Source organism: Papio anubis, chromosome 10, assembly GCF_008728515.1.
Source record: "Papio anubis isolate 15944 chromosome 10, Panubis1.0, whole genome shotgun sequence".
Taxonomy (NCBI): Eukaryota; Metazoa; Chordata; class Mammalia; order Primates; family Cercopithecidae; genus Papio; species Papio anubis.
This window is the reverse complement of record NC_044985.1, coordinates 34,718,620-34,744,081: the sequence shown is the minus strand read 5'-3', so window position 1 is coordinate 34,744,081 and position 25,462 is coordinate 34,718,620. Positions and strand designations below refer to the sequence as shown.

At 40.5% G+C, this 25,462-nt stretch overlaps 1 long non-coding RNA gene across 1 annotated transcript in view; it reads left to right on the top strand.

Annotated features, from left to right (window-relative positions):
- The first annotated feature begins 18,880 nt into the window (after positions 1–18,880).
- Positions 18,881–25,462, top strand: part of LOC110740867 — a 50,145-nt gene continuing 43,563 nt past the window's right edge. The window contains exon 1 of the long non-coding RNA XR_002516087.2: positions 18,881–24,916. This is a non-coding gene — a long non-coding RNA (uncharacterized LOC110740867). The remainder of the gene's footprint in view (positions 24,917–25,462) is intronic.

Sequence of the window (25,462 nt, the reverse complement as noted above, 5' to 3'; positions counted from 1 at the left end):
TTAATGAGTTATCAGCAAACACTAAAGATAAAAAGAACTTTGATTGAATTTCATAAGCTGCTTAAGATTCCTGTGTTCTGAGATTGCAATGAATGTTTACACTTCTGTTAATAAAATTCTATCAAGCAGACGACAGGTACCAATTAAAAGCAATCACAAAGTATATTCTTTCCATAATCCCTGAAGTAGAATCTTTAGATGCTGGTTTGCAGAAACATCACCTGCCATGGGCTAGCTTTGATCTTCATTAGCTTCCACAGTCTGTAGGATTTCAACCATTCCAATGTGGGAGAACCAGAGGAAATAGAAAATAACCTTTGGTGTTTGCTGAAGCGTGGAGGAACATCAGCTTGTGGTGCAAGCTGCTGAAACAGTAGATACCAGTGTTAGCAGAGAGTCTGAGCTGTGGCAGCAAATAGATCCCCACGTGTAAAAGGGCTCAGATGTGGTAGAATTTTGTTTTGTACTCATCTAAACTCCTAGTGGGTATTTCTGCTTACAGGTTGACTGTCATCCATGTAGAGCCATAAGGACCAAGTCATCTTATGGCTTCACCATCATCGTCACCTTCGGCGTTCGGCCTGCAGATCCACTTCTTACAAGGCTTGGCCTGGAAATACTGCACATCCTTTCTGCTCACATTCCATGGCCTAGAATTCAGTCACAGGTGCATGCCTGACTTCATGGGAAGCAAGAAAATAGCCTAGTGCTGAGCGTCTAGAAGAAAATAGGAATTTGATGAGCAGCTGGGCATTGCCATAATACCCAAGTATGATTCCTATGAGACAATTCCTTTTGGAGAAAGACGTTTGAAAAGGGCTTGTCTGTGGTTCTGCCTTGGGCCTGTTATATTCTGGCTAGCGTCAGGCTATGTGTCCGACGAAAGGGAAATAACAAGAATTGCTGTAAGTTTTCTGGGAATATATCTTAGCTTAGATCTCCTCTTGCCAGCCCAGCCTTTTTACTGGCTCTATCTACTAGTGAGAACCATGAACTAAGCTGCTCCTACACTGAGGGAAATTCACATATTCTCTGAGGGAACATATTATGTTTTGCAACATTTTTATTGTATGTAATTGTGAATATATATTGTACATATGTGTTTATATATAAGGTACACATGCATAAACACATACATTACTCTATGCATGATATTATACAGTTCAATAAAGTATAGAACAATGTAGGGTCATAGGTTCCCTTCACAATTTATTTCAATCAAACACTTGATAAATCATTCCATTTTTTAAAGTCTTAGAAGGCAAGTATGTAAATCTACCTTGGAAATTCCTCCTAATATTCAATAGCATATGAATTTCGAGAATAGTCCTTATCAGCAGTTGGGTCCTCTGTTTCACTGACAGTGAATCTAGAAGGCAGACACTTGGCATGAGTCGATTCACATCAATCGATTTGCCTGGGAAAGGGCTCCATCCAAGGAAGTTTTGTGTGGGCCTGTGGCTGGGTGGGAGGGGCAAGGGTGGAGAATGGGAAAGCTGATCCCTAATTTTGATCCCAAAATGTAGTATTTGAGCTCTACGAAGGAGGGCAGAGAAGCTGAAGACACTGTGTTCCAAATGTACTCTGGAGCTTTTGAGCCATAGGTGACAAACACGAGGAGGAATCTTCCTCCCCTCTCTGGCTTCCTGACATGATGGTGGTAGTGAAAGCTTCAGGGTGATAAAAGAAAAACTTCAGCTGAATTAAATTTAAAGGAGTTTAATTGAGCAATGAACAATTCATGAACTGGGCAGTCTCCAGAATCACAGCAGATTCAGAGAGACTCCAGAGATGCCTCGTGGTCAGAACAAATTTGTAGACAAAAAAGATAAAGTCATACAGGAATTGGAAGTGAGGTACAGAAATAGCGAGATTGGTTACAGCTCGGCGTTTGCCTTATTTGAACGCAGTTTGAACATTCAGCAGTCTATGAGCGGTTGAAATATGGCCGCTGGAATTGGCCAACACTCAGCTATTGTTACAGGTGTATACTATTAAGTTAGGTTTTCAATTTTGTCTGACTATTAAGCTAGGTTACAGTTCATCCACAAGGACTCAAATATAGACGTACAGAGTCCTTCTCAGGCCATATTTAGTTTGCTTTAACAAGGACATGCAATAAATCCTTCAAGGGCACCTTGAGAGTTGATTGCCCTGAGAACCCTGGTAGAGAGCATCTTTTTCACAGACATCTGTTTTTAAATACACCCAGGATTTTGTTTTTGTTCAGGTATTGTGAGGCCAACAGATAAGAAGACAAATGCCATTGAAAAGGTAATTTGTTACTCACAGGTCCTGAAAGGAGGGATCACTCCATGCCACAGAGGGTCACATGGAGAAGCATCAGGATTGGTTAAGGGCAAAAGGAATGAGGAGAAAGGAGGGGCCAGAGCCTCTACTGTGGTTTTCAATGGAGGGAATGGGTGCAGCATGGCAAGCAGCTGAGCGGGATTAGGATTGGTTGCTTAGAATAACTTTGGCAGGCTGTGGGCTATAGGGGTTGTTTCTAGTTGTCCAGCACCTGACCCTGGGCTTATTTGTATACCAATTGTGGTCTCACAGGCAAGTTGTCTGCTCTCTCTAGAGATTAACTGACCCTGGGAGGGGCAGTTCCTTCTCAGGTCTGCAAGTCCCCAAGATATCAAAGCATCATAAAATACAGAAAATCAAGAAAAGATGATTCATACAACATCCAAATTCTCACAGAAGGCACTGGCATAGTGGCCCTGGGGAGATGCTACTGTCAACTATCTTTAGTGTATACAGTGTCTAAAATATTTTTCAGTGAAAAAAATTAGTTATGACACCTGTTAGTTAGGCAGACTTTATTCAAGGGGCCCATGGAGATAAATACAGGGAGCACTGCAATGGGGTCTCACATTGCGGGGGAAGATTGGACTCAACTCTGTCTCTGACAAAGACAAGTGAGATTACAACCAAGATAGAAGGAGTCAGTGGGTAGAAACTTAAGAGGAAGCATCAAGAACAAGGAGTTTCTAGCTAAACTGTCACAAGAGGATCGTTGTTGAAGGTAGGCAGGCTAGGGTGATAAGATATTGAGGTGATTTTTGCTAAAGTAATTTAGCAAGACTCTTGTTAAAACTGGATTCTACAAGCATAGAGGTAAACCCAAGGTTGAGCCTAGTCAAGGAGAGGTCACGGGGATCCTGACTAAAGTGTTGGTCAAAGGAGAGAGTTTTTGTCAAGTAGCAGTGGATGTAATTAGTGAGGCATTTCAAGAGAGTCTGAAAATTGGGTGTGTAATGCTTTGACTAGTCACTGTAAGTTTTATATTGAGAGGAGGCATATGTTAATAGTTGAGTTATTGCTCTTAATGTGATCCCTTTGGTATATACAGTCTCAAGAGGCCTATTGATGCAGGTGATCAAAATCTTTCATGAAGTAATTTGACCATTTTCCTGTAGATACAGGTTTAACAGAGATGGAGAACTAATTGCTAACATCTATTTTAACTTTTGGCACATCTGTTGACTCATTTGTGCCTAAGACAGCCATTTTTCAAGATGACAATCCTAACGTTTTCAGTCTTCTCTTCTAAACCTTCTAAAGGATTTATTTCTCCCTCTAAATAGAGGGGAATTAAAAATTGTAATTTAAGCACTGATAATGAAATGCAGCTCAAGAGTAACTGCTTTTCATTTAGGTACGTGTTTATATTGTAGATGAAGGCCTTTATGCAAGCCTAGTGTCCCCAGCATTAACTTAGATTCAAAATATTCTAAAATTAGAAATGTATGGGATTTTAGGGGGTTGGGACTGGAGCTAAAATTGAGGGACAGAGATGAGGCTATAACCACAATGGATCTGTTGCCCAATGCATGAGACAAGGCAATACGTGGAGACACTGGGTTGAACCAGAGAAACAGGTTTAACTGTAGGGCTGCTGTGTAAGGAGATGGGAGGGAACCTCAAATCTATCACCTGGAGGAGTTTGGGTCTAGGGTTTTGAAGTGGGCCAAAGTGTGGTGATCATTGATTGGTTGAAAAATGTAGGGTGAATTCATGGGACAGGGAGATGAAGAAGCTTTATTCTCATGCTGATTCTGTTTCTCTGTGTTTTCAGACTGGTTGATGTCAGCTGTTTTGCTGGAATTCAGGATGTGAAAAATATCTTAAGCAACTCTTAAACAAAATCTTTACGATTCTAATGCCAGAAATCCCATCTGTAGGAACAACAGAGATGCAAATGGTCAGTATCTAGTGACTTTCATTTACAAGGAAATATGTTAAAGTGCAGCCTGATTAATGCTTGACTTTAACAGTAATGAACAGTGGTGACGGTGACTGAAAAACTGCCGTGATTTTCTGACTCAGAAGCCATATCCCTTTGCACTTCTGAAAGTTCAGTAAAACTATAAATTGCACTGAGTGGGGATTTGGAAAAATCAAGGGCAAGAGACTGTTTTGGGCCAACGAAAAAGGAGGGAAATGAGTGAGCACAAGAATGAAGCCAACTGAGTAGAATGGAACCTGACATGACCTGCAGTACTTATGCTGCTCTCCGAGGATATCCAAATGTATTGGTGCAATGAGTTATTCCGTCATAGGGTTTCCAGATTTTACAAATGAAATACAGCATTTCCAAATAAATTTGGATTCAGATAAACAATAAGTAATTTTTTTCATTTATTGTGTCCCAGGCAATTTAGGATAATCCTGTGTTTTGTCTGGCAGCACTTCCCCTCCCCACTCTTCATATATGGAGTTTGTGAATCAATATTTTTATAAACCTGAAACCGCCTTTGCAAAATCATGACAGTAAGAGAAATCTGACATGGTTGACTTTATCTTGCTTCTGACCTTCAAGCTGTCCTCGGTCATTCCTGGGCATAGGGCAAGCTATCTTTGGGAGAAATTTAGTTTATAGTTTAACCTTAAAGCAAAGATGTAATAGCCCTTCCCAAACTAAACCACCTTTGTAAAACTAATGGAAGGCCACAAAGTTAAGATTACCACAGGGGCCTGAATTATGGTAAGATAGGTGTAGTTTCTGTAATCCTTCACTGCTCAGGACTCATGTGGCCAGAGGTCGCAAGATTTGTGACCTTCCCAATTGCTATGTCTTTCAGACTGACCCCACTGGAACTCATGACTCATGACTCAACCGATCCTGTGGCCCCACCCAGAGGTGAACTCTACATGAGGACTGTTTTGCACACTCCTATGATTTCATCCCCAACCAATCAGCAACACCCATTCCTGAGCCCCTGCCCACCAAGTTGTCCATAAAAACCCTAAGCTCCCAGCCTTTAGGGAGACTGATTTGAGTTATAACTCCAGTTCTCCCATGTGGGCCAGGCTCACGTCAATTAAACTGTCTCCCAGGCTGGGTGTGTTGACTCATTCTTATAATCCCAGCAATTTGGGAGGCCGAGGCAGATGGATCACCTGAGGTCAGGAGTTCAAGACCAGCCTAGCCAACATGGTGAAACCCCATCTCTACTAAAGATATAAATATTAGCTGGGCATGGTGGTGGGCCCCTGTAATCCCAGCTACTCAGGAGGCTGAGGCAGGAGAGTGGCTTGAACTGGGAGGCAGAGGTTGCAGTGAGCTGAGATCGCACCATTGCACTCCAGCCTAGGTGACAAGAGTGAAATGCCATCTCAAAAACGAAACAAAACAAAACAAAACACAAACAACTCTTTCCCTACTGCAATGTTGTGGTCTCGGTGAATTGATTTTGTCTGTGCAGTGGGCAGGAAGAGCCCATTAGGAGATTACAAATTTAAAAGGTCAAGGTGACCCCAGGTAGCTGAAAGATTGGAGGCAACATATTCTGGTATCTAAGTCACACCTCCGTTCTCCAATTCGCATTTAAATTGAGGAACTCAGTGCAAGATTTCTTTATCATTGTCTTTTCCTTTTGGTAACTACATAGATGAAATGGCAAAGCGAGACTAAGAAGATATGTTAGAGCATGGATGTCCTGACTACAGTTAGGAACTCTTGGGTCCTAGGGAAATATTAAGAAAACTTTCGTGCAAATGAAATTTTTAGGTGATGCATACCCTCCTTTGAAAAGCATCTTAAGGTATTAGTTAAAATATGGCATCCTAGGAATATTTTCTATGAAACATAAGTACTTGGAATAGAGAGGCTAAATGTTAATCTGGAGGATACCATACATAGCAACAACTTAAAGAAAACAATTGGCAAAAAACCTCAGGGCCTTATTTTCCTAAAGCAGGTGAAATGAGTGGCATCTTTTTTTTTTTTTTTTGACACAGAATAATTACTTGAAGTGAACTCAGCCTGTCTTCCATATTCCTGATAATACAACCTATAGCATTTTATAGTCATCTGGGAAATAAAGCAAGGACAATAGTTTCTGGGTAGAATTCAGTGCTTCGTTTGTCTTCCAAATGTAGTGGCTGAGAGTGGGTCGAGGAAGAACTGAGCAATGAGCGTCAAACTTGGGTCTGTTATGAATTCCAGAGCTGAGGGGCCCAGGAAGGGTGTCTTCCGGGGCCTTGCAGAGAATCTGAGCTCCTCTTATAGAACACAGATGCTCTATTGGAAGGAAGTAATTCAGATCAGAAGCTGGGTAGCATCCAGGGTCATGAACTTAGAGTTTAAAATATCTGTCTGTGACCCCACCAGCCAGCTAGGATTTCCTGCTGACCCTAGAAATTCAAAGGATTCCAAGTTGGCGCACGAGCTTGCCTCCTCCTGACACTCCAGATGTCTAACAAAGAGTTTCCATGCTTTGAAACAGGTAGCAAATGTTTTATGGGTTTGCTGTTGTTAATTAATGGTGAAGGTTAACACCCTGAATAATAGAAATGACTAAACTATTCTCCTAAATAATACAATTGAAAGGAGAAAATATGAATTCACTGACTTAGATAAATGACGACAGTAAAGAGGGATTAAAAAGTAAGAGCAGCTGTGTTTTCGTTAAAGCAAATAGGCAGCTGGAATCCATAGGATCTCAGTTTGGTCAGTGGCCCAGTAGACTAAATCTTAAAAGTGATTGTTAAGTGTTAGGAAATACGAAAACCACAAGCTAACTCTACTGGAAGAAGACATTCACTTATTTGCAATGAAAACAGAATTAACAAAAAGTGAAATTCCAAACTTGGGAATTATTTTTAAAAAGAAGCAGCCTTTGAAAGATAAGTTTTTAAACAAGATTTATCATGACTCATAGTAATATAAAATAAATATACACCAAAGATTTTGTTTAATTAATTAAGGGAAACAGTAAGTTGTGACAAACAGTTCAAAGGAAAATTCAGAGAAATATATTTGTGTATATATGTTACCATGTATGTATTTGCATACATACATATATAAAAGATGCAGGAAATGAATTAACAAATAAATGTACAAGTGGTGTTTTACAGAGGGGTGAGAATGGAGGGTAGGAGAGAGAAATCAATTATCCTTTCACCTTGACAAAATTAATTTGCATGTCTATAGACAATCATTTGCATTGCTACTAGTTATTTACAAATTACAGAGCTCTAAATAGCTCAAAAACAATGAAAGATGAAAACCCCAATGAGTGAGAAAAATCTGAAATTAGACAATGCCTAGTTTTCTATCAGGGATATCTAATAATCTTGTTGGCCTATTTAAAAGTCTTTAACAATTTATTCTGCTATATGTGACACTTGAAAATAAGGCAGAAATATTACTGCAAGCCTTTTTAACATCAAACTAGAGTAGTGGTTCTCAAAGTTGGTCCCTGGACCTGCAGCACAGGCATCATCTAGCACTTGTTAGAAATGCCAATTCTTGGGCCTCACCCTAGATGTACTACTGTGGATTAGATCTAACACCCTTTCTTATCAAGTCCTCCAGGTTATTCTTATGCACACTAGTGTGTGAGGCACTGGTAGGCGATCTAACATTGCCTGCCTTACAATTGATGAGGACTCAGGCTCAGTAAAGTTAGATGTTACCTTGGTAAAGATTGAAAAGTTGCAAATGATTTTGTTTGGTAAATATACAAACATTTCTGAATTGTAGGTGAGATAACAGCAAAGGCTGTGATTTTAGCATTTTACTTAGCAGTCTTATTTCAGCACTTTCTTTGGCCATATATAGTAGTTTCCCCTATCTTTGTATGAGCTTTGTCATCCCGGTGGTTTCTTTGTTAATTAGGTAAATAAATTTTCGACAAGTGCTCCCTAAATATCTTTTTAGGAATTGTGTCTTTAACTTTATAAAAATTATATTTTGACTTAATGTAACTCAAGTAGAAGGCACTTCAACCTAATAGAGGAAATGAAGTGCAATTGAGTCAATAAAAGAGTCAGGATATGAGACTAGGTCTGCTTGGAACTTTTTTGGGAACACTATTATACCATAAATCAGGCTTTAGCCTAAGCTTTTCAGTGTGAGTTACATGCATATTACCTGGTTCTCCCCGTGGCCATTTCTGGTTGGATTTCCTATTTATCTATTTCTTTCTTCCTGTCACCACCTCCCACACCTCTCCTCTGCCAGCACACACACCAAATTATGCTTTGCTTCTGCAAAGGTCTGTGCCAGTTTTCTAACCTACTAGTTCAGCACATCGATTAAAAAAAACCATATTAGGGAATAGAGAGAAAAACTGAGTTGAATTTTTATGATAAAAAGGAGGTCTCAAAGGTTTTTAATTATGCTCTGCTTGGAGCTTCGCACAAATACCTCAAGGATACTCATTAATTTTCACCTGCCTATGTAGGTAGCTTGGTGGGAAAATGTTTAAGATAGAAGGAGAGTCTTTCCAAAAGACTATCTTTGCCAACTTTCACAAAACCCTAAGGGAAGCACACACTGTATTTAAGGCAGCTTTATAGGCTGGAAAAACAAACCTAGGAGCTTTGAGGAACTCTCCTGCTGTGCTTTCAAATGAAGGAGACTTTCTACTGAATTACAGAATTTTTTATTTTCTTAGATAAAATTGGTCATTGAGGGAGTTCAGTAAGAGCCGTAGATATATTTAAAAGACTTATTTTTTCATAAGAACTATTGTGGAAAGTCTTATCAGATGAGAATGGACTGAAGAAGCATGCTATTCAGAGTGCCATAAGAGCAAATGTCATCTGAAATGTGTACCCTTCAACTCCCATGGCACACAGAAGGAAGATAAAGCAATGCAGTTGTGAATAGGAACATGTACAAAATCCTTTTGGCTCCACCTGTGTTTCTCTCATGACTTCTCCACCACGGCTCTTCTGCTCTGGTTTATGAAGTTTCTATACCTTTAGACACATGAAACAGTGTCACCCGTAGACAGTTTTGTTTGGTCTGCATAACATTTAAAACAATTAGATTTTGAACGTCTTTAAGTCCCTATTTGCTTCCTTGCAAATGAGATAAGTCGGTCACTCTCTCCCAGACTATGTTGTACTTTTTTCTTTGAGATCCTCCCAATGACAACTTCCCAGTGTTCTATATGTAAGAAAATTGTTCATTAAATAAACATAGAGACATTAGTAAACCTTTACAATGAGAGAATGAGGGATAAAATGTGGTAAAGACCTTATGAAAACCATAGACTGGGGGATAGGCTAAGAGGTCATTGAGTCCTCTGCAAACTTGCACTTTCCCAGGAGCATGAAATTATCTCCTGTAATAATCCCCACATACATAACCCAAGGCCCCAGCAGATTAACTTGATTTACTCTTTGCCATATCTGCCCTGGTGGTAATAACATGGGCAGTATGACTTAATGCACAGAATCTTTTCATCTCTGTGAAGCGTCCCATAATGTAAACCAGAGTGGTTACTTCACTTCCCTCAGCCTTTCCCTGAGACCCTGACATGCTACATAAACAAGGGAAAGGCCCCCTCAGCACATAACTCCCTACAGTAATGAACTTCAAAGACATTTGTGGTATTCCATTCAGAAGTATTTTTAATTTGGGGCAGATGCATGTACGCAAAATGACTCAGTCAGCTGTATGTGGTATTTATATTGTGAACCTCTGGTGCCCAAGTACTGATCTCCTCCTTCCTGCAGTTGTAATTTGTTTAGAGAAAGCATCTTGGGGGAGGGAGGAAGGGAGAGGGCAGCAGCACTCAGGCTGCCAGTCTGGATGTGTGTGGCCTTGGGGAAAGTCTGCTTTGAATGTGAATACTGACTGTGGATTTTCATTACCAGAAAGAATGCTCAAGGGAAACTATCGGCATATAAATTCCTTCACTTGGAAATCAGGAGGGGAAAGAATTTTCAGAGATGCCCTGCAGGATGCCTTTTGTCTCTTAAAATGCATTAATGGAACTGCATCTCTGTGCAGGCAGAGCTCAAAACTCCTCACCAACACCCTCAAGTAACAAAGTGCAGTATTTTCTTTATTTGTCTAAATTCATTCCTTCTTTATCAACAGTCTGTGGGAAGGGAGGGAGATAGGAGAGACAAAACATCTGGGATTGAGAACCTCATTTCTTAACCTTGACATTTAATTTCAATAAGCATCTTTTAAAAAATTCCTATTTTATTTAGCCAAATACTATTAATTCATTTCTTAGAATGGACTCATCTCTTTCTTTCTATTTGTGTCACACTGCCACGTTCTTATTTCAGATACTATTGGATGGAGCAGGGACCCCCTCTTAGGGACTTGCAAGCTCCCTCAAGCGTGGAAGTAAATGAAAATCTTGAGTTTCTTCAAGGGAAACTCCAGGCACAGAGGTAGCCTTGAGAAGTAAATTAGCAACTTAATAAACAAGAAGTTAATAGTAGCTTAAAACAATAGCCAAGAAAGCCACCAGAATGTTTGGTTTCCTGTAGAAACCAAAGAGAATATGTTAACATAAGTCCCTGAGTTGTTTTCAGAAACGTACACCTCCACCATCTGGATCCACTGGCAGGTAGACCCCTCAGCGGTCTGAGGACTGGACTCTGACTGCCATTCTTTGTCCTCAATTTCTTCCTGAGGGCCCTGGAGGAAGTTACAACCCCAGAGCCAGAGCTAACATCCTTTTCTGCTGATCTTGAATTTTTAGACAAAGCTTCACCTTCTTAACCAATTTCAAATCAGAAAATCTTCAAATCTACCTATAACCTATGGGCCCCCACTTTGAGTTATTAAGTAAGCCTTTTTAGGTCAAAGCAATGTATGGCCTCCATGTATTGACTTACGACTGCTTGTAACCTCTGCCTTCTGCCTTTAAAAACCGCTATCTGTAAGCCATCTGGGAGTTTGAGTCTTAAGCATTAGCTACCCAATTCTCCTTGCTTGGTGTCCTGCAAAAAAATGCCTTACTTTCTCTCACTGCAACCCCTGTTTGACTTTGCTGCACTGGGTAAGTGGATCCCAGTTAGGTCGGATAACACTATATTCTTAGGCCTAGGAAACTAAGCAGCTGCTTCCTGCTCTCCACTCTTTCCTCACTGCAGGGCCAGTTTTAGGTCTTCCTAAAACTCACACTGATCAAATCTCTTTCCTGCTCAAACCTGGCGCTCCCGTCCTTCCATTAGAAAATATTTGAGTGTCTACTTTATGCAAATGAGAGTTCTAGACCCTGAAGCACTTGTAGGGCCAAGGGACCCTAGACTCTGAGGGTTCACTGAAAAATCAGCTCTCAAAAAGCAGATTAGGCCAGGTGCAGTGGCTCACACCTGTAATCGTAGCACTTTGGGAGGCTGAGGCTGGCGGATCACTTGAGGTCAGGAATTTGAGACCAGCCTGGCCAACATGCAAAACCTGTCTCTACTAAAAACACAAAAAATTAGCTGAGTGTAGTGGTGCATGCCTGTAATCTCAGCTACTCAGGAGGCTGAGGCAGGAGAATCACTTGAACATGGGAGGTAGAGGTTGCAGTGAGCCCAGATAGCGCCACTACACTCCAACCTGGGTGGCAGAGTGAGACTCCATCTCAAAAAATAAAAAATAAACAAACAATAATAAGGCACACAAGTTTGTTTAACCTGTGTTCATGAGAACCATCAGAATGAAGACCAAAAGATACAGGGGAAATTTTCTGATTTTATGCTTAGGTTCAGCAAAGTATGGACAGCCATGTAGAAATATGATTGGACAAAACAGGTATGATCTAATGCTAAAACTGAGTGGGGAAACCCAGCGAGGCCTGTCTGTCTAGATTCTTCTTGGCCACTCCAAGCATATATTTCTTCTTTCTTGGTATGGGCCAGGAGCCTCTCTGGAATGGGGGTCTTATGACCTACAGTAAAACAAGGTAGGCCAGATGATTTCTTTATGGTCAGTGTTTACACAGAAAGGCTGAGGGAACTGTTAGATAGTGTTTTTAGGTCTTAAGGCTGGCTCTGGGGAAAAGGGGTTCTGGTTTTTATGACCCGCATTGGGGAAGAGGGATCCTAGTTTCCATGGCTAGCCTTGGGGGAGAATGGGCCAGAGAAACAGGAGGGTGGTAGAAGGTCAGAGAAAATCTTTTTCTTCTGAGGCTGCTGCTGAGGACTTCAATCTGGGGTATTGTTTTCTGAGCCTCAACACATTGTAACCATTTTTCCAATTCTATCTAGTGTCTTTTTCAATGAAATTTTTCGCTCACTCTGTCCTGAATACCTACTGAATTTTTAGACCTCCAGGTTCTGCTCACTCTTTTATCCCCACCTGGAGTGCCTGCTCCTCTGCTTGTTATCTACTGAACTCCTCTCCCTCTTGGAAATTTTAGCCAAATGCCAGCTCATCTACGAATCCTTCTATGACCCTGCCCTGGCCCACTTACCTCACCCCTCTTCAAACTTATGTAGTGTCAGTGGTGACTTCACTTAGTCATTTGGCTTCATTCATTGTCAAGCATTGTCATTTATTTATTCATGTTTTCACCCTGTGCCTTCATTGTGTTGGGGGCCCAGAAAAAAATACCCCCAAATGAAGGCCTTGTAAACAACCGCAGAAGCAGAAGTTCTTCTCTGACCTTCTCCCTCCCTCCTGTCTCAGGCCCATTCTCTGCCAAGGCTACCCATGGAAGCTAGAATCCCTCTTCCCCAAGGCGGGTCATAAAAACTAGAACCTCTTTTCCCCAAAGCCAACCCTAAGACCTAAAAATATGATCTAACTTTCCCTTAGCCTTTCTGTGTGAAAACTTGCCATGAAGAAATTATCTGGCCTACGTTGTTTGACTGTAGGTTACAAGACCGCCATTCCGGAGAGGCTCCTGGCCCATACCAAGAAAGAAGAAATATATGCTCGGAGAGTCAAGAAGAATCTAGACAGACAGGCCTTGCTGGGTTTCCCCACTCAGTCTTAGTATTAGATCATATCCTTTATGTCCGATCATATTTCTGCATGGCTGTTCACACTGTGTTGAACCTAAGCATAAAAATGGACAATTTCTGTTGTATCTTTGGGTCTTCATTCTGCAAGCCTCCTGTGTATACATGTCAAATAAATTTATATGTCTTTTCTCCATTTAGTCTGCCTTTTGTGAGTTGATTTTTCAGCAAACCTTCAGAAAACCGAAAGGAACTTTCCTCTTCGTTCCTACAGCTCTGACCATAAGTTCCTGGAGAACAACAATATATATATTTTATTCTTTTTGATGTTCCAGTCATCAGAATGTAACTGATAGCTAAAATACATGATGATTATTTGAGACAGCATATATTTACTCTGAATGGAACAATCAGATATCTGAATAAGAAATCTGTTACTAATACCACTAGTCACAAAACAAAGACTAGAAACAAAGACTCTGCTTTCAGTGTCTGGGAGTAGCCCTGGAAGAGCTAACAATCTGAGTTGCTCAAGGGAATCCATTCAATTGCACCTGTAGGGGAGGAAAAAATAACTTTCTCTCTATCCTTCATAGTTCTTAGTTGGGACAGATCCCTGTAACAAGAGACAGATCAACAAGAGAAAAACAAAAAAAGTTTGTTGACAAGTTTTACCTCATGTATGCGTGGGAGATACACAGAGAATGAGCAACTCTCAAAGTGGCTTTGAACTCAGGCTTAAACAGCATCTTCAACAAAGAACAGTAAATTTTCAGAGAAGTGACAAGACAAAAGAAAAGGACTTTGAGTCTTGGGGCAGTAAACTGTGGGAAAGTGAATACATGGGAGATAAAGGTGAGTTAGTACACTTTGTTATGTAGATTCCACTGGTGCAGTCTTCAGCTTCTTGTTTGTTTGTTTTTGAGACAGAGTCTTACTCTGTCACCCAGGGTGGAATGCAGTGGTATGATCTCAGCTCACTGCAACCTCCACCTCCTGGGTTCAAGCACTCCTTCTACCTCAGCCTCCCAAGTAGCTGGGAGTACAGGTGCGCACCACCACGCCTGGCTAATTTTTGTATTTTTAGTGGAGATGGGGTTTTACCATGTTGACCAGGCTGGTCTCGAACTCCTGACTTCAGGTGATCTGCCCACCTCAGCCTCCCAAAGTGCCAGGGTTACAGGCTGGGATTATAGTTACAGCACTCAGCCTGTCTCCAGCTTTATTATGGTCTGAAGTTGCTTTTAGTGATCAAACTTTGTCCTTTCTGTTAGAGAGGGGAGGAGGTGAAGGGGTTACAAGTTATAATAAGTAGTAACAGGTTTGATTAGATCAATGTTTAACATTTACTTGATTGTTATTCTGTAAATCTACCCACAGCTGGACCAGGTAGTCTAATTTTCCTTCTTCTCTATCTTTGTTTCCTTAGAGTTGATAAATGTCTCGTTTTTGTGCTTTTTTAGTTTCTAACTTTTACAGTGTAGTTAACACTAACTAATTTATTCCCAAGGTGCTCTCATTTCTGTAAATATTCATATGCATCCAGACCCATCCAGGACTGTATTAGTTTCCTTCCCTTGAAGATATGTCTCCAAGAGCCTTCTGGCCTCTACCAATTTATACGGGCTGTTCTGTAGGGCCACTGCATATCTGTGATCCTGAAGACTTGCTTCCCTGTCATCTTTTACCTTTCTCTTATGTTACCTGTCATTTCCTAGATCTCGTATTATTTTCTATTTGATTTACTTTCTCGTATGAATAAAGTATATCTTCTAGTAAATTCCATAAAAAGAGAATACAGATGATACGGTTTTTGAAATCTTGCATATTTTAAAAATTTCTTTATTCTACCTCCTAGCAGATTGACAGTTTCATTAGACAGAGAATTCCAGGTTGGAAACATTTTTCCTCGGACTTTGGAAAGCATTGCTTCATTGTCTTCTAGTTTCTGGTGGTACTATTGGGATAGATATCTCTTTCTATTTGGATTTTTCATATTTTAGAGCCTGACTTTTCTCTCAGGAAGTTTATAGGAATTTTTCTTAGTGTTTATCATTCTTAAGACATATTTTCCACTTTTCTGAAAATGTGTTAATGTGCCTTTGTATCTGCCAATTTTTTTGCCTATTGTTCTGGGCATTTCATTTGGACCCTTTGAAACTGTAAGCTCCTGGACTTTAGTTCTAGGAGTTTTCTTAAATGATTTTATTGGTGATTTTAACCTTCCATTTTCTCTTTTTTGAACATTGATTATTAGAATGTTGAACCTCTTGACAGGCTCTTTAATTTTCTAATGTTTTGTCCCTGAATTGCACTTCTTTTTATCTTGCTCATTTGCTTTCTGGTAGATTTCCTCAACTTTATCCTCCTAGGTTTCTATTCAGTTGTTTCATTTTTCTATCACATGTTGAATATCTAAGAGCTCTTTTATTTTATGAATTATTAGTAAAAGTACCCTATAAATTATTAGAGTAAATAAGACCTAGCCATGTTGATTAGACACCATTCTAAGTAGTTGTAAGTGTTGTATGGTGCTAAGAATATGAAAGAGGACAGTCTTAGTCAAGTTCACAGGTCTTGTTAGATATAAAATACATCTACATATAATTAAATTCCTGTCATGTAAAAAGAACTTCATTATTAGAAAATATATTTACGTGTTTTATTTCAAAGTCTTTTTAAAATTTTATTTTTATTTTTATAGATTTAAGGGGTACAAGTGTAGTTTTGGTATATGACTATATTGGATAGGGTAAAGTTTGGGCTTTTAGTGTTGCTGTTAAAGAAGTGAAATGTCCAATCATGCAGTCAATATGAGTGAGATTAATCAGTAATGAGAATAACTTGAATGTAGTGGTCTAGGTAAGCTGAAAAAATAATAATTCTTTCAGTTTTGTGGGCTGTGACACAAGAACTCTAAAAGGGACTCAGTATTACATCCCTCTAGATATTGGAGGCTCCAACATCTCTGTTTTATGTAAATTTTGTGTATTATATAAACAGATGGTATGCATATTTTACCCGGAAGATTTAGAATTAAATAAAGAATGGTTTGAGTAAGAGAACAAAACCATACTCTGTTCTTAGGTTAAGAAGAAATCCATGTGTATTTGTTACCTTATATAGTTAGACATCTGAGTCTCAATCTTGCATTTCCAATAAAATACATAAGTTATTAATTTGGAAAGGATTTTTAAAAAATTACTAAGTTTATGTACATTATTGGTACCTTTAAGACAAATTTAGTTACACTCCATTTATAGATATAATGCTATGGAAGTTTTAAAATGTTTCCCTAGTCAACCAAGGAAAAACAGCCCTGTTGATGCTATGTGACCTCTAAGGCTAGGTTAGAAAAGGCCATTCAGCTTTTCCTTGGTTCTCTCCAGACATTTGCCTTTGGATCTGTGAGCCACCAGGAGAGTGAGATGTTGGAGGCTGCCATGCTGTGAGGAAGCCCAGGCTGCCATACTGAGGCCTTGTGTAAGTGTTTGGGTTTATAGTTCCAGCTGATGTCCCAGATAACAGTTGGTATCAACTGCCAAATATGTGAGTAAAGATGTTGCCAGTGCTTTCTGCTCTCAGTAGACGAGTCACTCCTAGCCTTCAGTCCTTTCTAGCTGATACCCCCAGAGATTGTGGAGTAGAGAAAAGTCATCCCCACTATACCTTTCCCAGTTCCTGGCTGAAAGAATTTATGGGCATAATGATTACTTGAAGCTTAGGAGTCACCTGTTACATATCAATAGATAATCTAACAGGTAGATTATCTAAGAATTATTTAAATTCATGGAAAAAATAAAACTAAGATGAAGCTCAGTGTTTGAAAAGTTGTGTGTTTAATTACTGAGTTTGTAAATAGAAACAAATGTTATTTAGAGCCTCTTAAAATTGAATGTATAACATTATAAATGTGTCAGATGTAACCATTAAATAAGATTAGTAAGTTGACTTTAAAAGCTTAAGAAAAAATTAGAGTTTGAAGCACAATTAATAACTGGAAACTAGGCATTTAAACCAAAGTAAGTAAATTTCTGCATTTATTTTCTAAATACAGAAACTGCTTTCAAAAACATCAGAAAACATCAACAAGCATAATCCCTTATATTGCCTCAATTATGTATTTCATGTACACAGAATCTTCTTATCTCTGGTAATATTCATGCTAGCATTTTTCTCCCTAGAGGTGTTATTCTCTCTCTCTCTCTCTCTTTCTCCCCCCGTGTGTGTGTATGTGTGTGTGTGTTTACATTCTGTATTTGTCTATTTGACATGTGTTCATCACAGGGTCAATTATATTATCAATATCTTTTTCTTTTCTGTAGTCTTGATGCTCTGGCATTTGGGGGCCTTAAAGACCTAGGGAGAAACTGTTCCAGGGATACCCAATTATTAGAGATAGCAAAGGGCTCAGCTGGGAGGACATGTTTTATTTACAAACTATTATGGTTTAATTATGTCCCTTCTAAAATTTAGATGTTGCCCATGCATTAGTATTAAAAAGTGGGCCTTTATAAGGTGATTAGGCAATGAGGGCTCTTTCTTGTGAATGGTATTAAGTTCCCAGATGAAAGGGCTTGACTAAAGGAGTTCATCCCTTTTTGCCCTTCACCTTCTGCCATGGGATGACACAGCAAGAAAGACCTCACCAGATGCTGGTGCCTTAATCTTGGACTTCCCAGGCCCCTGAACTATGGGAATTAAATTTCCGTTCTTTATAAATTACTTGTCTGTGTTATTCTGTTATAGCAGCACACATGTATTAAGAGAGAAATTGGTACCAGAGGAGTGGGTCATTGCTGTAACAAATAACTAAAATAACTAAAAATGCAAAAGCAGTTTTGGAACTGGGTAATGGCTAGAGGCTGGAACAGTTTTGAAGTGAATGCTGGAAAAAGCATGTATTGCTATAAATGGAATAGTAAGGAAAATTCTAGTGAGGGCTCAGAAGAGGAGGAAGGCTGTAGGGAAAGCCCCAGTTGTCTTAGTGATTGTCCAAGTTGTGGTGGTCAGAATGTTGGTAGAAATATGGACAGTGAAGATCATTCTGATGAGGGCTTAGATGGAAATGTGAACTGTCTTATTGGAAACTTGGGGAAAGGCCATCCTTGTTACAAAGTGGCTGAGAACTTGGCTGAATTGTGTCTTGTGTCCTAGGACTTTATAGAAGACAGAACTTAAGAGCCATGAATGAACATATTTGGTGGAAGAAATCTGTAAGCAGCAAAATGGTCAGGTTGCTACACGGCCTCTCTCAACTGCTTGTAGTAAAATGTAAGAAGAGAGAAACAATTTAAAAATGAAATTCATCATTAAAAGGGAAGCAGAATGTAAAGATTAGGAAAATTCTCAGCCAGGCCATGTAAAGAATTAAGTGTTTAGGAGAGAAGATCAAGGGTGTGGCCAAATGACTATTTGATAAGGAGATTAGTATGGATAGAAGGAAGCTAGGTGCTATTTATCAAGACATGGAAGAATGACTCCAAAGACAATTTGGAGATCTTTAGGGCTACCACATCGATCACAGGCCTAGGATACTAGGTACTTGGGGGAAGAACAGTTTTAGGGGGATATGGTTTGGCTGTGTCCCACCCAAATCTCATCTTGAATTCCCACGTGTTGTGGCAGGGAACCTGGTGGGAGGTAATTGAATCATGGGGGCAGGTCTTTCCCATGCTGTTCTCGTTAGTGAGTAAGTCTCACAAGATCTGATGGTTATTATAAGGCGGAGTTTTCCTGCACAAGCTCTCTTTGCCTGCTGCCATCCAGGTAAAGATGTGACTTGCTCCTCCTTGCCTTCTGCCATGATCATGAGGCTTCTCCAGTCACATAGAACTTGAGTTCTCCATTAAACCTCTTTCTTTTGTAAATTGCCTGGTCTCAGGTATGTCTTTGTCAGCAGCGTGAAAACGGAATAATGCATGGGGGAAGGGCCCGAGGTGCCTGTGGGGCCTCAGGGTTCCCTGCCTGGGGCCACCACATGTCTCTATTTGTCCTATTCTAGTGCAGTACTACTTGACCATCCCCACTGTGGCTCCAGTGGGCCCAGGTGTGGCTTTGGCCACCACTCCAGAGGGTGCAAGCACTGAGTCTTGGGGCATCCACATGGTGCTAACAAAATCTCATGCTGTGGCTTTTTGAGACTGGTGCTGCATGCTGATGGCTCTATAGGTTTGGAGGGGTGGTCTCAGGTGCAGTCTTGAGTGTGCAGCTATGGTGTGCAGCGTGCAAGAGGAGAGTACAAGAGCTGTGGAGACATGGCTACCTCCAGCTAGGTTTCAAAGGATGTCTCAGACAGCCACAGGGCCCAGGCAGAGACCTGCCACGGAAGCAGGGCCACTGCAGAGAGCCTCTATGACGGCAATTCCTAGTGGAGCCGTAGGAGTAAGGCTGCCCCGTAGACTCCCAACCTGTAGAGCCACCAGCATGCAGCACCAGCCTAAGAAAGCCTCAGGCATGAGATTTCAATACATAAACCCTGAAGCATGGACTGCACCCAGCTAAGCCATGGGGATGAGGCTTCCTGAGGCCTTGGGGGCTCATCTCTACCCCAGCATGTCCGGAAGGCAGGACAGGAAGTTAAACAAGGTTTTTCTCAAGCGTGAATATTTAATTTTATTTGCCCTGTTGGGTTTGGGACTTACTTAGAACCTGTTTCTCCTTTCCTCTTTTCCATTTCTCCCTTTTGGAATGGAAATGTCTGTCCCACTATTGTATTTTGGAAGCGCATAACTTTTTTGATTTCACAGGCTCATAGCTGGGAGAAAATTTGCCTTAGGACATATTATGCCTTGAGTCTCACCCATATCTGATTTAAATGAGATTTTGTACTTAGATTTTAAAGTTGATGCTGGAATGAGTTAATACTTTTTGGGGGCCATTGTGATAGAATCTGTGTATTTTGTATATGAGAAAGACATAAATTTGGGGGGCAGGCAGTGATAGAATGCTGCAATATGAGCGTGTCCCCTCTAAAATTCATTTGTTGCCAATGTGATGGTATTAAGTGGTGGTCCATTAAGAGGTGATTAGACTATGAAGGCTCCTCCCTCATGAATAGGATCAGGTGCTTTTATAAAGGGTCATGAGGGGGTTCATCCTACTTTTTGCCCTTCTGCCTCCCACTATGTGAGGACACAGCAAGAAAGCCTCACCAGATGCTGGTGCCTTGATCTTGGACTTCCCAGTCTCCAGAACAGTGAGAAATAAATTTCTGTTATTTATAAGTTACCCAGTCTGGGACGTTCTGTTATAGCAGCACAAATGGACTAAGACAAAAATCTACAAATCCAGACTCTGTACCTCTCAGCTACCTTCTTATTGAACTCTCACACACGAAACCAATATTTCCCCTGCCTTAAATCATCTAAGGGCCGGGTACCAGACAAGTAAAGACCATCTCTAGAACCCAAAGCGCACCAGAATTATTCAAAATAACCAACCCTAGGCTGTTAACTCTGCCCTGCCTTTCCTGCAGAAACCCCAGTACAGTCTCTGGCCTAGATGTTCTCCTTGTTTCTGCTCTCTGCCTCCTGACTGGCAGGTGCTTTCTTTTTGTGCGTGCATTGACCCCTTCTCTGGGACTTGTGAGTAAAATAAAATTCTTCCTTCCAAACCTCATTCTTGTTTTCTCTGTGACCACACTGACTTTACCATGCTATAGCCAACATGTGCATTCTTAGAACATCCCTGTGTATTATTTGTTTCCTCCAAGTTGATTTATTTATCTGGCCTGTGATTTTCGTTATTGGAGACATTCCTCATTTGTCTGATGACTAACTGATTGCTCACATTCAAGAACTGGGCATTAAGAAGTAATTGGAGATTCTATGTCTGGACTGGGTCTTGTCCACGATGAGCTTTACTGGGAGTGACCTGACTGGGCCTTTTTTCCCCCCACATTGAGTTTTCAATGTCTGTATCTTTAGGTCTCTTCCCTTGGGCAGTTTAGACTTTTTAGAAATGAAGTTTCAATTATATGCCTAGAGAATATTAGCCTAAATGTCAGCATTTTGGGAACCAATCCAGGGAAAATGGCTGGAGGTCTCAACATTCAATCAGCAAAACTCTGTTTAATCCCCCTGTTTTCAGTACAGTACAATGTATGTGGAGTTTCCTCAGTCAGAGACACTCTGCTGGGCCCTCTCCAGAGTTAGCAATTTTAGGTCAAGTCTAAGGCCTTCAAGTGTCTCAGGTGATCTCTACACATTAGTAACCATTTAATAGGGTCTCTGGCCTTGAAGAAATTACTCTCTGGTGATTTTGTCATAATTGCTTAAACACAAATGGTGAAAATGTCTCTTTTATATTATGAATCATAAATCTCTGAACATTGTACATTGTATTCTCTGAATGTTAAGTACAGAAGATTAATTCAAACACAGGTAAATAAACAACTCAAGTTGGAAAACAATTTGGACATCTTGAAGAAAATACCACGTTACAAATGAAAGCGCCTATTAATGAGAAACTAACATATTCTTGTTGCTAGAATTTGATACATATATTCCACTTTTATTATTAAAGCAAGAAATTGTTATCTACTTCTGAATTTGATTCTGCTAACGTGCTATTTTGTATCAGTGACAGATGATAGGCTTCAAACGCCTGAATACCAGCAGCATGAGAACATTTTTTCTTTTTGTATTTCTTGTACCAAGCTCTTGAGGTTATATAAAATATCTTCCTGGAGAATACATTGATGGTGCTTTTATCATAATTATGATGATTATCATATACTCTCATCATTTCGACCTTCCATTTTCTTGCTATATCAAAAGAATCCCTTTAAGTCACATGGCCCTTTAAAAGAGTAGAAATTGAAAAATAAGTTAAATAAGTTGGTACTTCCATCTCAATTGACCTTTGAGTTAGACATAGCTACAGACTTTGCAAGAATTGCCAATCTCAGTGTGATACAATATATTTCTTCCTTTTAAAGCATTTTCTTTAGAAAATTATCCGATAAAAGTGAAAAATAATAAATAGATCCTATGAAAGGATGGAGACCTGTTTGGGTAAAGGGCTGTATATTAGTCCATTTTCAAACTGCCAATAAAGACACACCTGAGACTGGGTGATTTATAAAGAAAAAGAGGTCTGATGGACTCATAGTTCCATGTGGCTGGGGAGGCCTCACAATCATGGCTGAAGGCGGAAGGCACATCTTACATGGCGGCAGGCAAGAGAAAAATGAGAGCCAAGTGAAAGAGGTTCCCCCTTATAAACCCATCAGGTCTCATGACACTTATTCAGTACCATGAGAACAGTATGGGGGAAACCACCCCCATGATTCAATTATCTCCCTTCATCTGGGGACCCTCCCACAGCACATGGGAATTATGGGAGCTACAATTCACGATGAGATTTAGGTGGGGACACAACCAAACCATATCAGGCTCTTTTGTTTTGTTTCCTTCCTAATTTAGTCTTAAGATTTCTCTCCTGAGAGTGGCCACAAACTCTAGCCCTGCCCTGCTGGGAATCCAGGGAATTTTGTGTTTTTTTGGTGAATGTTACAGTGTGCCTTTCACAAGATGCTTCTTTGCTGGCAGGCAGCCTGGTGTCTAAGTTTTGGCTACATGACCAGGTGTTCCTCTTACATGGTACTTGTTTACACTGGCAGACACCCTGTGGCTCTTGCCTGACCTGTGTCCAGTTTATTCCGACCATGAGAGCCACTCCCTAGGAGATCCCTGACCAGAAAAGAAGTTAGGTTCAGGTGTGTCAGTCCAGTGAGACACAGAGGACACAACATATGAAATATGATCAACAAAACATATGAAATAATAAAGCAGTGTATTACTTCCGGGTCCTAGATAGAAGAGGGTATCAGCAAGGGCCAATGGGAAGGTTGTGGGGGCACCAGGCTCAACCAGCGGTGGAAGGAGTGAAGGAAACAAAACTATTTCACCCTAAAATATACTTCTTTGACATATTTTGAGATGGCTGTGCAGAGGGTCTGCAAACACTAATAGCCTTGCAAAGCAGTCTTTTGTGGGGAGATTTGCATCAGTAAAGAGTCTGCAGTGATACAGTCAGACTTTCTCTGAGGCCCTCTCTTGTCTGGGTCTGTGAAAGATTTGCTGAGAGTCTTGGCACCTTGAAGCTCTGAAAGAAACATTTACTATCTATTCTCTCTGAGAGCTGCTACCTGTGAGGCTTCATCTGTATAACAAGACCACCTTTGCTAGCCAGGCTTCCTCTTCTCTCCCTCCCATAATCTGTCTTGCCATATAATCTGATTTACCACCCTAACCTGTTTTGGGCCGTGTTCTGAGCCCCCATTCTTTCTGTAACCTCTGGTAAATAAGCCTGTGAATCCCATTTAGTTTTGGGGGAATCACTGTGGTACTCCCTGTGCATGTTTATACATTTGTATGCCTTCTCTCCTATTAATCTGTCTTTTGTGAGTTGATTTTTTTTTTTTTAAGTGAACCTTCAGAGGTAGAAGGTAAAGTTTTCCCTCAGCCCCTACAGGAGCCAGAGAGAGAGATGGACCAGAAGTCTTTTTTGGAGTCCAGGTGTTATTGGAGTCTTTATTGGAGTCTTAGTGTTACCCAAGCAGGTTTCAAATGGGGAGCTCTAATTGGTGGGTAGAGAGCAAGCAGATACAGGTCCTGCGAGTCCATGCTGGGCCTCAGGAGTGTTCAGTGCAGCACATCTACACAGCCCTTCTGGGGTGGGGTCCGTAGAGTGACGCTGGTAGTTTATATATATGTCCCATAGGGAGGCTTAGGTATAGGACAGGTATCTAGATCAACCACATGGGAGGAGAGGGAGAACTGGAAACTGCCAAAGGTGGCTAAGCCCTGTTTCTGGTATGAGATAGTTAACCCTGTACTCAAAATGGATACTGTGGCAACATAAATTTACAAGTATTGACTACAAGGGCCAAGTTCTAATTATACCTGTGAGCTCATTATGTTTGTCGTAGTTGGAGAAGGAAGGGCATTTGTAAAACTATAGCATTTGTAAAAAGTAATAACAGAGCCCTTTATAGGTCAGCCAAAGTATCCAGTTCTTTTAATCCCAGAGATAGAGACGATCTTCACTGCCAATCTAAGCCTTCCAAACTAAGTATGCAGCATACTACTTGGCATGATTTAAACATTAAATACTCTGTCAAAGTTTGAATCTTTTAATGTCACTAAGGTCAATTAAGAGTGTTTTCTGTTTGGACAATTTAAAGGCTTCTTTGGCAGATCCAGCATCTAGTCTATGAGCAAATTTTGCAGCACTTGCATTATTGACTGATGAATAATATTGATTTGAAATAAATACTTAGCTCTCATTTACAAATGAGTGTAGAGGGGAATTCAGAAACTGTTTAAAAGGTCTAAGGAAGCATTTGAAAACAAATTACTCTGGAGAAAGTACAAGCTTTCTGTATTTGTCAGGATTCTTCAGAGACAGAGGAGTCTGATGTGCCAGACCCCTATTGACTCCAATAGGGATGGCACTATGTCTGAGAGACTGAAGAACAGACCAGGAGCCAGTGAATGAGACATAGGGTTTGTTGAGGACTTATATACAGGGCAGTCTAAGAGTGGTGGGCTGGACAGAGAAACTGCCACCCTTTGTAAAAAGCATGAAGTTTACATAGCATTTTTACTTAGCAACCTTCACCTAGCAACCGCCATCTAGCAACCTTCATTTAACTGAAAAACAAACGGCCTCAGTCTCTTGTATGACCTGTGTGCCAAGGAATGGGCCAGCGGTTCAGATGTCCTCCCTATTAGGAGTGAATCTCCAGGTTGGTCACTTACGAATTCCTTAGCTCAGAACTCCGAACATGCATTCTTCTTAGCCTGTAGGGTTATTCTCAGAGTATGTTTAAGTTGTTGCTGACAGGTGCATCTATCATGCAAGAACCAATAGAAAAAAATATTTATACATAAGAGGGGATTTATTAGGGGAATAGGCTCACATGAGTATGAAGGCTGAAGAGTTCACTGTAGGCCATCTGTAAGCTGGAAAACAAGAGAAGTTGGTAATGTGGCTTAGTCCAAGTCTGAGGACCTCAGAACCAGGGAAGTTATTGTGTAACTCTCAGTCTAAGGCTGAAAACCTGAGAACCCACAGGTGTGGGAAGAAGGAAGATGTGCTGGTGCAAGTCCTGGAGTCCAAAGGCCAGAGAACTTGGAGTTCTGATGTCTAAATGCTGGAGAAGAAGGATGTCCCAGCTTCATAAGAGAGAGTGAATTCACCTTTCCTTTACTTTTTCTTTTCTTTTTTTCTTTTTTTGCTATCTGGACCCCCTAGGCAATTAGATAGATGGTGCCTGCCTACATTGAGGACA